Genomic DNA, 13,147 nt, shown 5'->3' with positions numbered 1-13,147 from the left:
TTGACAGAAATCATAGCAACATCTTATTTGATCCACATTCTAGAAGAATGACATTAAAAACAAAATAAACCAATGGAACTTAATTAAACTTAAAAGTTTTGCACAGCAGAGGAAAACATTAAAAAAAAGACAACCCACAGAATGGGAGAAAATGTTTGTAAATGATGACACTGACAAGGGCCTAATATCCAAAATATACAAACAGCTTATACAACTCAACAACAATGAGACTAACAACCCAATCAAAAACAGGGCAGAAGACTTAATAGATATTTCTGCAAAAAAGAAATATGAAGACATAACTTCAGACAAATGCTTCAGGAAATAAATTAAATGTGTGGGTATATTTGGGTAAGTCCAAAGAAATGACTCAAAGCTGAATGTCATGAGTATGTATATGTGTGTGTTTATTGCATATATTTTTATTTCAAATAAACATGCCCACGCATTTTTATGAAATCACATATTTTATGTTGAAAGGAAACGTTAGAGAAATTTGAATACAAATGTAGAAATTTAGATAAGAAGATATGTTGGAGTTCCCATCATGGTGCAGCAGAAACGAATCCAACTCGGAACCATGAGGTTGCGGGTTCACTCCCTGGCCTTGCTCAGTGGGTTAAGGATCCAGTATTGCTGTGAGCTGTGGTGTAGGTCGCAGACATAGCTTGGATCTGGCATGGCTGTGGCTCTGGCAGAGGCCAGAGGCAACAGCTCCGATCAGACCCCTAGCCTGGGCACCTTCACATGCCATGGGTGTGACCATAAACAAAAGACAAAAGACAAAAAAAAGAAGGTATGCTGTAAATGGCAGACACATTTAAGTAATTACTTTTCCTATCTTAATGCCTCAGGGGCATCACAGGAAGCACATTTACATTTGCGCAATAAGAAAATCCCTACCAGTTAAAGATGCTAAAAATATCTCCAAATTGATTTAAAATATCTCTTCTACTTAAGGTGGGATTATAACACAAAATGGCTTTACCCAAGGGAAGCTAAAGAATCAGTTGAGAAGTGTAATCTCAGTTTCCTGAACAAAATTGTGGATGAATGTATGCAATTCCTAATGCTAATATAAAATTACCATACAAGCCGTTTAAATAAGTACATGTATGTACCTATAGTTCTGGAGGTCAGAAGCCTCAAATGGATCTCACTGGGCCAAAATCGAGATTAAAATAATCTCAAAAAAATAGAGATGTGTATGTGTATAACTGAATCACTTTCTTTTTCCAGCAGAAATTATCATGTAATTGTAAATCAACTGTACTTCAAGGAACGTTTTAAAATGGGAAAACAAGATGTTTGCAGGGCTGGATTTCCACTGGAAGCTGCAAGGAAGAATCTTTTTATTTTACTAGTTCATGTTGAAATTAACAATGAGATCCTGCTTGTAGCACTGAGAACTACGTCTAGATACTTACAACAGAGCATGAGAATGGGAGAAAAAATTATGTCGACATGTATGTGCAACTGGGTCCCCATGCTGTACAGTGGAAAAAAATTGTGTTGGGGAAATAACAATAAATAAATAAATAAATGTTAAAAAAAAGAAAAAAGAAAGAAAAAAATAAAGTAGAGGAGTTTCTGTTGTGGCTCAGAGGTTAGCGAACCTGACTAGCATCCATGAGTACTCAGGCTCAATCCTTGGCCTTGTTCAGTGGGTTATGGATCTGGCATTGCTATGAGCTGTGGTGTAGGCTGCACATGCAGCTCAGATCCCATGTTGCTATGGCTCTGGCATAGGCTGGCAGCTGCAGCTCTGTGACTACAGCTCTGATTGGACCCCTAGCCTGGGAACCTCCATATACTGTGTGTTTGGCCCTAAAAAGACAAAAAGTACAAAAAAATCAAAAGTAGAAAAAAACCCCTAAATATATTCCTTGCAATTAATAAACATTTCAATACAAAGGACTAAATGAGAACTAATGTGATATAATTATGAAATTCCTAATGATTTTGGCAAATTGTCATCAAGCTGAGGTGTGCAATGCTCAAAGTTTATATCAGAGGAACCCAGTTCTCCCCCTTGGTGAAGAGGAGAAGAGCAATTTTCTGTAGATATCGTGAGCCATGTCTCCAACTAAAAGTCAATGATTTGAAGTTTCAAGGTGTCTCATCCAGACAGGGATTTAATCTAGTCTTAAATTTGGAGAAAAATTTAAATGTCGAGATAAGGTGATGAAAGATTAGACTTGGGAAGCCAGCAGAGTTCATGAGTAAGATCTTATAAACACTGGTACACTTAATTCTAACCTGGTCTCTTGGGAACACAGAATCTCCAGGAAATCATTCTCTTCACACTAATGTCCATGGGAAATCATGTGCTTAGAGGTTAAAGAGAGGGAAATGTGCTAATAAGCAGACATAGAGAGCTATAAATCCACTGCCACAGTCCCTCAGCATGTGAAACCTGGCACTGGACAGTCACTGTTGCCTTCGGAGTCCTAAGTTTTGTTGGGAGACTAATGCTAGCCTCTTTCCTGCTGCCTTGTGTGAACTCAGAGCTTCAGTCTCCATCATCAACCATTCAGGGAGAATCTGGACTTCCACCTAGGACCTCTTCTCTCAGGGTTCCCAACGAGATAAGCCAGGGAGCCCAGGAGGTACTGCAGAAAAGGGTCAGAAAGAACCAAAGCTGAGCACACATACCAGTGGTCACCTGAGACCCACCAGCCTAACCCCAAGGTGAAGAGATTGCTACAGATACTTTCTTGCCTGATTAACTAATTAACACATTTATTTATCACACTAATAAGAGAAGTGAACACTGAATTCAGCAATATAGGTTTGATTTTTGACAATTACGTGATGGTAGTCCATTAGAGAAATGAATGGGAGGCATACAATGCTGCTGGTAGAGGGAGAACATATCCAAGGAGTTTTATAGTTAAGGGAATAAAAAGCAGTACTAGGTGTGGAGGTCTGTCCAGGGAGGGAATCAGGGAAGTTTCTTTTTTTTATTTTTAACATGGGACATATACAACAATGTATATGTATTCATAAGGAAGATTCAGACCAATTTATTGCTTGCAAGTGTTACCTTGCAACAACAGTTTATGAGACATTTATTTTCACTCTGGGTATTCACATGAAAAATATATTTTATAGGTAAAAAGAAGTATGCTAAATAGCTTTATCTTACAAATATGTCCTCACTTGTGAAGCAGAATATATCTGTAGGGTGGTTATTCATTTGTTTTCTCTGTTTTAAAAGTCTGTAAAAATTCTTTATATTCGTATACTGGGGTCAGAGTGTTTTTATTCTTGTCTTTTATTCTTGTCACTTTTTGCCACTAACTTTTTTATTTGCCACTGAGTTATTTTATATAGATAGATAGATAGATAGATAGATGGATGGATGGATATTACAGAATTTTGTTTATCAACAGTATGTGGGCAAATCTATCACATATTCATACTGTATTTTCTCCGTTTCTTTTCTTACTGAAACACTGAGCTGTCACTTTAGTATTCTTTTTTTTTTTTTTGTCTTTTGAGGGCTGTACCCACCATGGCATATTAAGTTCCCAGGCTAGGGGTCAAATAAGATCTGTAGCTAATGGCCTATGCCACAGCCACAGCAACACCAGATACTTAACCCATTGAGCAAGGCCAGGGATAGAATCTGTGTCCTCATGGATACTAGTCAGGTTCATTACCACTAAAACACTATGGAACTCCACTATTAGTATTCTTTACTTTGAAATATTTGATAAAACAAAATGAAAGTGACTATTCTTCTGTATACTTACTGCTAATAAATCACCCTTTATGCATGTGATCAATTTCTCTTTGCATCTCTTTTATTTCTTACCGTTTCTTTGGCCTTTTGTGAATAGGTTTATTTCTAAAAGCTGCACCACCTTCAAATGTCATCTGGAAGACATTCTTATTACATTTGACTAAAGGTAAGCAACATTCTATAAACTTGTGCAAATCCCTATTTATTTTATTTTATTATTTTTTTTAAATTTTTTGGCCACCTCACAGTGTGTGGAGTTCCTGGGGCAGGGATCAGATTTGAGATGCAGTTGTGGCAATGCCATATCTTTAACCCACTGTGCCTGGCCAGGGATCAAACCTGAATTCCAGCACGGCAGAGAGACCAGTGATCACATTGCCCCACAGCAGGAACTTCCATATCTTTTTATGTAAGATGAAAAGTATAATTTAGGTACTGCTTCTTCCACAATTTTAAATTCCCTTCCATTATATCCTTATATGTCCAAGTCTTTGGAAGTTCAATCTATAGTTAGTTACCCACATTGCTATTCTTCAGTTTTTATTACATTATTTTGTTTTATAAGTTTGTTTTGGCTTCAATCTCAATTTTGTTTCACGCAGTTGTTTTGAAACCACTAATCCTAACTTAATTTCCATTCTAACTGACACTCTTATTTCTATAAATTCTTAGCTTCTTTTAAAACTTCTCTTTCTGTGTATGCACATGTACATATTCATAACTTTTATTCAAATGAATGAATAGAATCCTATACACATCATACATGCTATTTATTTTTTAGTGCAGTCTTTTTTTTTTTTTCTACCATGTGTCAGGTTTTCCTTCTTACTTAATAATGCCTCATGGACTTGCCTTCAATCTGGGAATGTAATGCTTATTCATGGCTTCGATGCCTGTGTATTTCATGATGTAGCTTTGCTACTCATGCTTTAAAATATTTACTACAATTACACAAAAATATTTGGAGATTTTTATTGTAAAACACTAGACTCCAGAGACAATACTGTTCCCCCCAGCCCAGGGGACTTTTAGCAATGTCCAGAGACTCTTCTATGTCATATGGGGACTTGTTAGCAGAGACCAGGGATGGCGTAAACATCTTACACTATCACCACCAAATCCAGTCTGTACAAGAATGTTAAAAGTGCCAGGAGTGAGACAGCCTGAGTGAAGAATATCTGTATTTTTAGTATTTATATCTGTATTCAACTTGCTTCCAAACCTTATTAAATTTCATTTCACATTTCAGCCAGGAAAATTAGAGAGTGAGTACCATGTTGTTACCTGTTTAAACCCAATCAACATGATAGCACTTTTGATTGGTGTTTTCGTAGGCTGATGGGTAGGAAAGTGAATTCTGGTTGATTTTGTAAGCTTTTACTGAGTTCCATCAAAGATTTATCCATTTGCTCATCTTTTTCATTTGCCTATTATTGTATGCTCATATATCATATAGCCAAGTTTTCTACATTTACCAATATTTTAAATTATTTTTAAAATGATTAATTCCAAAATGACATGCCATACATATTTTAGGTAAAAGTTCTTAAATTTTAATTTTTTAAGATTTTTTAATGATATTTGTTGTTTCCATTATGGTTGGTTTACAGTGTTCTGTCAATTTCTACTGTATAGCAAAGTGACCTAAGCGCACGTGCACACACACACACACACACACACACACACACACACACACACACACGTATATATACCTTATTATTCACACATTATTCTCCATTATGTTCCATCATAAGCAACTCTACTTCCCTGTGCTATATAGCAGGATCTCATTGCTTATCAACTCCACATGCAATAGTTTGCATTTTTTTTAATTTATTTTTTCCCACTGTACAGCAAGGGGATCAAGTTACCCTTACATGTATACATTTTTTCCCCACACTTTGTTCTGTTGCAACATGAGTATCTAGACATAGTTCTCAATGCTACTCAGCAGGATCTCCTTGTAAATCTGTTCTAAGTTGTATCTGATAACCCCAAGCTCCCGATCTCTCCCACTCCCTCCCTCTCCCATCGGGCAGCCACAAGTCTCTTCTCCAAGTCCATGATTTTCTTTTCTGTGGAGATGTTCATTTGTGCTGGATATTAGATGCCAGGTATAAGTGATATCATATGGTATTTGTCTTTGTCTTTCTGGCTCATTTCACTCAGTAGGAGAGTCTCTAGTTCCATCCGTCTTGCTGCAAATGGCATTATATCATTCATTTTTATGGCTGAGTAGTATTCCATTGTGTATATATACCACTTCTTCCTAATCTGATCATCTGTTGATGGACATTTGGGTTGTTTCCATGTCCTGGCTATTGTGAATAGGGCTGCAATGAGCATGCAGGTGCATGTGTCTCTTTTAAGTAGAGTTTTGTCTGGATATATGCCCAAGAGTGGGATTGTGGGGTCATATAGAAGTTCTATGTATAGATTTATTAACCCCATACTCCCAGTCCATCCCTCTCCCTCCCCATCCCCATTGGCAACCACAAGTCTGTTCTCCATATCCATGATTTTCTTTTCTGTGGAAAGTTTCATTTGTGCTGTATATTAGATTCAACATTGAGTAATATCATATGGTATTTGTCTCTCTTTCTGACTTACTTCCCTTAGTAGGAGAGTCTAGTTCCATCCATGTTGTTGCAAATGGCATTATTTTGTTCTTTTTATGGATGAGTAGTATTCTATTGTGTACATAGACTACATTAACTTAATCCAGTCATCTGTTGATGGACACTTAGGTTGTTTCCATGTCTTACCTATTTTGAATAGTGCTGCAATGAACATAGGGGTACATGTATGTTTTTCAAGGGAGGTTTTGTCTGGATATATGCCCAAGAGTGGGATTTCTGAATCATGTGGTAGTTTTGTACTTAGTTTTCTAGGTATTTCCATACTGTTTTCCATAGTGGTTGTACCAGTTTACATACCTACCAATGGTGCAGGAGGGTTCCCTTTTTTCCACACCCTCTCCAGCATTTGTTATTGTGGACTTGTTAATGATGGCCATTCTGACTGGCATGAGATTCTACCTCACAGTAGTCTTGATTTTCATTTCTCTAGTAATTAGTGATGTTGAGCATTTTTTCATGTGCTTGTTGGCCATATGTATATCTTCTTTGGGGAAATCTCTATCCAAGTCTTTTGCCCATTTTTTCAATTGAATTGTTGGGTTTTTTTGCGGTTGAGCTGTATAGGTTGTTTACATATTTTAGAGATTAAGCCCTTGTAAGTTGCTTCATTTGAAACTATTTTCTCCCATTCCATAGGTTGTCTTTTTGTTTTGTTTTGATTTTTTATATATAGTTTCCCTTGCTGTGCAAAAGCTTGTCAGTTTGCTTAGGTCCCATTGGTTTATGCTTGGTTTTATTTCTGTTGCCTTGGGAGTCTGACCTAAGAAAACATTTGTGTTGTTAATGTCAGAGAATGTTTTGTCGATCTTCTCTTCTGGGAGGTTGAAAAAGTCTTGCCTTACGTTTAATGTCATACACCACATTAACAAGAGAATACTCAAAAAAACCACAGGATCTTCTCAATAGATGCAGAAAAAGCATTTGACAATGTCCAAGATCCATTTGTGAGTAAAAAAAAAAAACAAAAACTCTTACCAAAACTGGTGTAGAGGGAACATAGCATAATAAAAGCCATTCATTACAAACCTGTAGTAACTATAATACCCAATGGAGAAAAGCTGAAAGTCACTAAAATCTGGAACAAAACTTCATGCACCATGCAAAGTTTTCCCCTTTGTTGCCTTCTTATTATACTAAATTTATTCTCACTCTTGGATGTGAAATATTAGGATATTTCTGTATATCTCTGGGACCACATGAATTTAAAAAATCTATAATGAAGAATAACATATGTAATATTTCCCTAGGTAGCCTAAGAGAATAGGCATAGGTCATACTAACCCTATGGGGAAAAAAAACACATTTAGTAACCAATGCCTTATATACAAGTTTATAGGAGAGGAGAATTTGGGACCACAGCCTTTACCATGTGTTCTTCAGTCCTTTGGTATCACTAACTTAACTGCAGTTCAAAACAATGACAATGAAGATTTAACAATTTGTGTGTTTTATAGCTGGACATAATTTTTAATCACCTTATTTATTGTTCTCTTTATTTTTTTTAAATTTTACTTAAGTATACTTGATTTACAATGTTGTATTGATTTCTGCTGTATGATGGATTCTCTTGTACATATACACATATTGATTCTTTATTAGATTCTTTTCCCACGTAGGTGAGCTTAGAATCTTGAGTAGAGTTTCCTGTGCTATACCATAAATACTTGTTGATTACCTATTTTATGTATAGTTGTGTGAATATATTAATCCCAACTCCATATTTATCCCTCCCACCACCCCAAGTTTATCCTGCCCTTTTGTAACCATAAGTTTGTTTTACCTTTTTTGTTGTTGGCCTAACCCATAGCATATGGCAGTTCCCAGGCCAAGGACTGTACCTGTGCCCCAGCAGTAACCAAACTACTGCAGTAACAATGTTAGAGCCTCATCCTGCTACAACACAAGAAAACTCCCATATGTTTGTTTGCAAAGTCTGTCTGTCACTTTCTGTTTTGTGAGTTTATTTGTGTTATTTTTTAAGATTTCACATATAAGACATATGGTATTTGTCTTTCTCTGACTTCACTTTAGTATGATAATCTTTAGGTCCATCCATGTTGCTGCAAATGACATTTTTTTAATGGCTGAGTAATATTCAATTGTATGTATGTACCATATCTTCTTTATCCAATCCTCTTTTGATGGACATTTAGTTTGCTTCCATGCCTTGGCTATTTTAAATCTTTTCTGCAAAGAATATTGAGGTCCATCTATCTTTTTTAATCATGGTTTTCTCCATATATATCCCAGGAGAGAAATTGATGGATCATAGCATAGCTTTTTTTGGTCGTTGTTTGTTTGTTTGTTGTTTTTTGAGGAACATCCATACAGTACTCCATAGTGGTTGTACCAATCTATATTCCCACCAACAGTGTAAGAAGGTTCCCACTTCTCCACACACTCTTCAGCATTTATTTTTTGTAGACTTTTTGACCAATGTGAGGTGACAACTCATTTTAGTTTGATTTGCATTTCTCTAATAATTAGTGATGTTGAGTACATCTTCATGTGCTTTTTGGTCATCTGTCTTCTTTGGAGAAATATCTATTTAGATCTTCTGCACATTTTTAATTGGGTCATGTGTTTTTTTTTTAAATTGAGCTGCATGAGTTGTCTGTATATTTTGAGGATTAATTTCTTATTAGTTGCTTCTTTTATAAATATTTTATCTGATTCTGTGGGTTGTTCATTTCATTTTGTTTATGGTTTCCTTTGCTGTCCAGCACTTTCAAGTATAACTAGGTCCTGTTTTTTATTTTATTTTTTCCCTTTTTTTGTGCTTTTTAGTTCCACACCTATGGCATATGGAAGTCCCAAGGCTAGAGTTTCAAATTAAAGCTGCAGCTGCTGGCCTATGCATACAGCCATAGCAATGCCAAATCCAAGCCAGGTCTGTAACCTACACCACAGCTCACAGCAATGTCAGATCCTTAAACCACTAAGCAAGACCAGGGATAGAATCCACATCCTCGTGTGTACTAATCAGGTTCATAATCCACTGAACCACAACAGGAACTCAACCATTTTTTATTTTTGTTTTTATTTTCATTACTCAAGGAGATGGATCCCAAAAGATATTTCTGCAATTTATGTGAAAGATGGTCCTGCCAAAGTTTTCCTATAAGAGTTTTATATTATCCTAAGTCCAGGTCTCTAAATATTTTGAAGTTATTTTTGTGTGAAAGAGAATGTTCTAGTTTTATTCTTTTAGGATTTTCCACATGTAAAAGCATGTCATATGCAAATAGAGACAATTTCACCTCTTCCTTTCAAAATATAATGTCTTTTCTTTCTTTTGCTTGTGTGCTCTCTCTGGCAGTACCATGTGGAATAGAAGTGGTAAGAGCATGTTCCCTTGCCTCACTCCTGATCATAGAGGTAAAGTTTTTTACTTTTTCAACATTTTATGAGTTTAGCTGTGGCCTTGTCACTCATGATCTGTAAGGATGTTGCGAGATTTTGTTCTCATTATCTACAGTGAAAGCCCAGACAGCACTAGGAACATTGTCAGAAATCAACATACATTTCAGAAATAAATGACAGAATTTCTCATTAAGTGTGGAATATGACAACTTAACCAAAAAAATTAAGAATGGAAAAATATCCTAATCAGATATGGCATGAGGAAATCATATCGGGGGCCCAATCCATGCACAAAATATTGAAATTAATATTCTGACTGCAAACTATAAATTCAGCATTTCACTTATGTGAATAATACCCATTTGTGTGAAAATTAATCATGTTTTTTTTTCTCCTTCCTTATAGTGGATTTCACCATGTGTAACTGGGAAAACTTACAGGAGTTTCAGAATTTCTCCTGGGATTTTCAGAGGAACAAGAGTTGCAGCCCATGATATTTATGCTTTTCTTCTCTATGTATCTCAGCATGGTGTTTGGGAATCTGTTCATCATTCTGGCCACCATTTCTGATTCCCATCTCCACACACCCATGTACTTCTTCCTCTCCAACCTGTCTTTTTGTGGACATCTGTTTCACTTCTACCATCATACTGAAGATGCTACAGAACATCCAGACTCAGAGCAAAGTTATAACCTTTGAAGGCTGCATGATTCAGATGTATATTTCTATACTCTCCATAGGGCTGGATGACTTCCTCCTGACTGTGATGGCCTATGACCGCTTTGTGGCCATCTGCCATCCCCTGCACTACAGGGTCATCATGAACCCACAGCACTGTGGACTGCTGGTTCTGGTTTCCTGGATCATCAGTGTTTCATATTCATTTTTACAAACCTTAATGGTGCTGCATCTTTCCTTCTACACAAACCTACAAATCCCCCATTATTTCTGTGAACTAAATCAGTTGGTCCAACTTGCCTGTTCTGATACCTTTCTTAATGACACAGTGATGTATTTTGTAGTTCCACTACTTGGTGGTGGTCCTCTGGTTGGTATCTTATATTCATACTCTAAGGTAGTTTCCTCTATACTTAGAATCTCATCAGGTCAGGGGAAGTATAAAGCATTTGCTACCTGTGCATCTCACCTCTCAGTTGTCTCCTTATTTTATTGCACAATGCTTGAGGTGTACCTCAGCTCTGCTGCTACCCATAGCTCACACTCAACTGCAGTAGCCTCAGTGATGTACATTGTGGTCACACCCATGCTGAACCCCTTTATCTACAGTCTGAGAAACAAAGACACAAAGAGGGCTCTAAAAAGATTTGTTGAGATGGCACTTATAAAAGGGGCAAACGTCCTGGGGCAGGACAAGGGCACAAGATGGCAGGGTTCATAACTTTGGAGCCAGAAATTGTAATTTTCCCAAATTTTACTTTTTATCATTTTTCCTACTCCCCCTAGTTGTTCTCAATCTTTAAAGAGAAAATTTGGGTAATTCCCATTTTTGGTGTGACTAGATGGATTATTTAAGAATAATGTTTTCTCAAACAAAGTATATGATGCCAAGTCATATTTTGTAAAGGAACTGTCTTTAATTGTATACTTTTTAAGAAAAAGTTAGTGTAGGAAATCATTCCTGTTTTATGTGTATGTCAAAGGATAATCTCAGACCAGTCTTCTGAGATTTGGCTTCTTCCTTCTTTCTATACCAATTTCTTTTCTTTTTTTTTGGTCTTTTTGCCATTTCTTGAGCCACTCTCGTGGCATATGGAGGTTCTCAGGCTAGGGGTCTAATCAGAGCTGTAGCTGCCAGCCTATGCCAGAGCCACAGCAACATGGGATCTGAGCCGCATCTGCAACCTACACCACAGCTCATGGCAATGCCAGATCATTAACCCACTGAGCAAGGGCAGGGATCAAACCCACAACCTCATGGTTCCTAGTCGGATTTGTTAACCACTGCACCACGATGGGAACTCCTCTATACCAATTTCTTAACTGCCCTTCCGATAATCTTGACTTTGGCATATATCATGTTTTACATAAATTCATTCAATTTTATTCTTCTCATTAGGAATTTATTCTCTTCTGTTCTTTAACTCAATTCTATCTTCACAATGCCTACCATGGTCACTGGCAAATATAAATTATCCAAAACATGTTTTCACATGGTGTCTTCAAGCAAACAAAAATTTGAATAAGTAAATTACCCTAATATGACATTAGATTTACAGATGACCTTAAATATGATGAAGCAAATTTTAAAATTATACATTATAGGCCTTTAATCCATTTGAATTTACTTGTGTGTATGGTGTTAGAGAATGTTCTATTTTTGTTATTTTATATGTAGCTGTCCAGTTTTCAAACTCTTGGAGGAAAACTTAGGAAGAATACTCTGACAGAAATTGCAACAATATCTCATAGAACAATGAAAATAAAAACAAAAATAAACAAATGGGACCCAATTGAACTCAAAAGCTTTTGCACAGCCAAAGGAACCATAAACAAAATGAAAAGGCAACCAACAGAGTGGGAGAAAATATTTGCAAATGAAGGGACCAACAAAGGATTAGTCTCCAAAATACATAAATGGCTTATGTAGTGCTATATAAAAAAAAAACTCAATCAAAAAATGGGCATAATATATAAATAGACATTTCTCTAAAGAACAAATACAGATGGCCAAAAAGCACATTAAAATATGCTCAATACCACTTGTTATTAGAGAAATCATATGACAAGATGGGGGGATAATATGACAAAAAGAATGTATAGATACAATATATATATATATGACTGAGTCACTTTGCTGTGCAGCAGAAATTGACAGAACATTGTAAATCAACTATAATAAAAATTAAAAAAAACACAATATGATATTACCTCACACAAGTCAGAATGGCCATTGTCAAAATTCTAGAAACAATAAGTGCTGGAGACAGTGTGGAAAAAAGGGAACCATCCAACACCATTGGAGGGAATGTAACCTGGTTCAGGCATGATGGAGAACAATTTGGAGGCTCCTTAAAAAACTAAAAATAGAACTATATGATCTAACAATGCCACTTTGTGGTGTATATACAGAGAAAACCATAATTCAAAAAGATACCACAAAGTTCACTGCAGCACTATTTACAATAGCCAAGACATGGAAGCAATCTAAATGTCCATTGCCAGAGGAATGGATAAAGAAGATGTGAAAGAATGAAATAATACCGTTTGCAGCAATATGGATAATCATTCTAAGTGATCATCATGCTAAGTGAAGTAAATCAGGGAAAGACAAATATCATATGATATCACTTATATGTAGACTCTAATAAAAATGATACAAATGAACTTATTTACAAAACAGAAAAAAGGCAGACTTTGAAAACATATTTACATTTA

At 36.2% G+C, this 13,147-nt stretch overlaps 1 pseudogene; it reads left to right on the top strand.

The window, feature by feature from the left end:
• Positions 9,711–11,150, top strand: LOC100626359 (annotated as a pseudogene).

Source organism: Sus scrofa, chromosome 2, assembly GCF_000003025.6.
Source record: "Sus scrofa isolate TJ Tabasco breed Duroc chromosome 2, Sscrofa11.1, whole genome shotgun sequence".
Classification (NCBI taxonomy): Eukaryota; Metazoa; Chordata; class Mammalia; order Artiodactyla; family Suidae; genus Sus; species Sus scrofa.
Note: the sequence above shows the minus strand (reverse complement) of the source record. Positions and strands in the feature narration are given on the sequence as shown.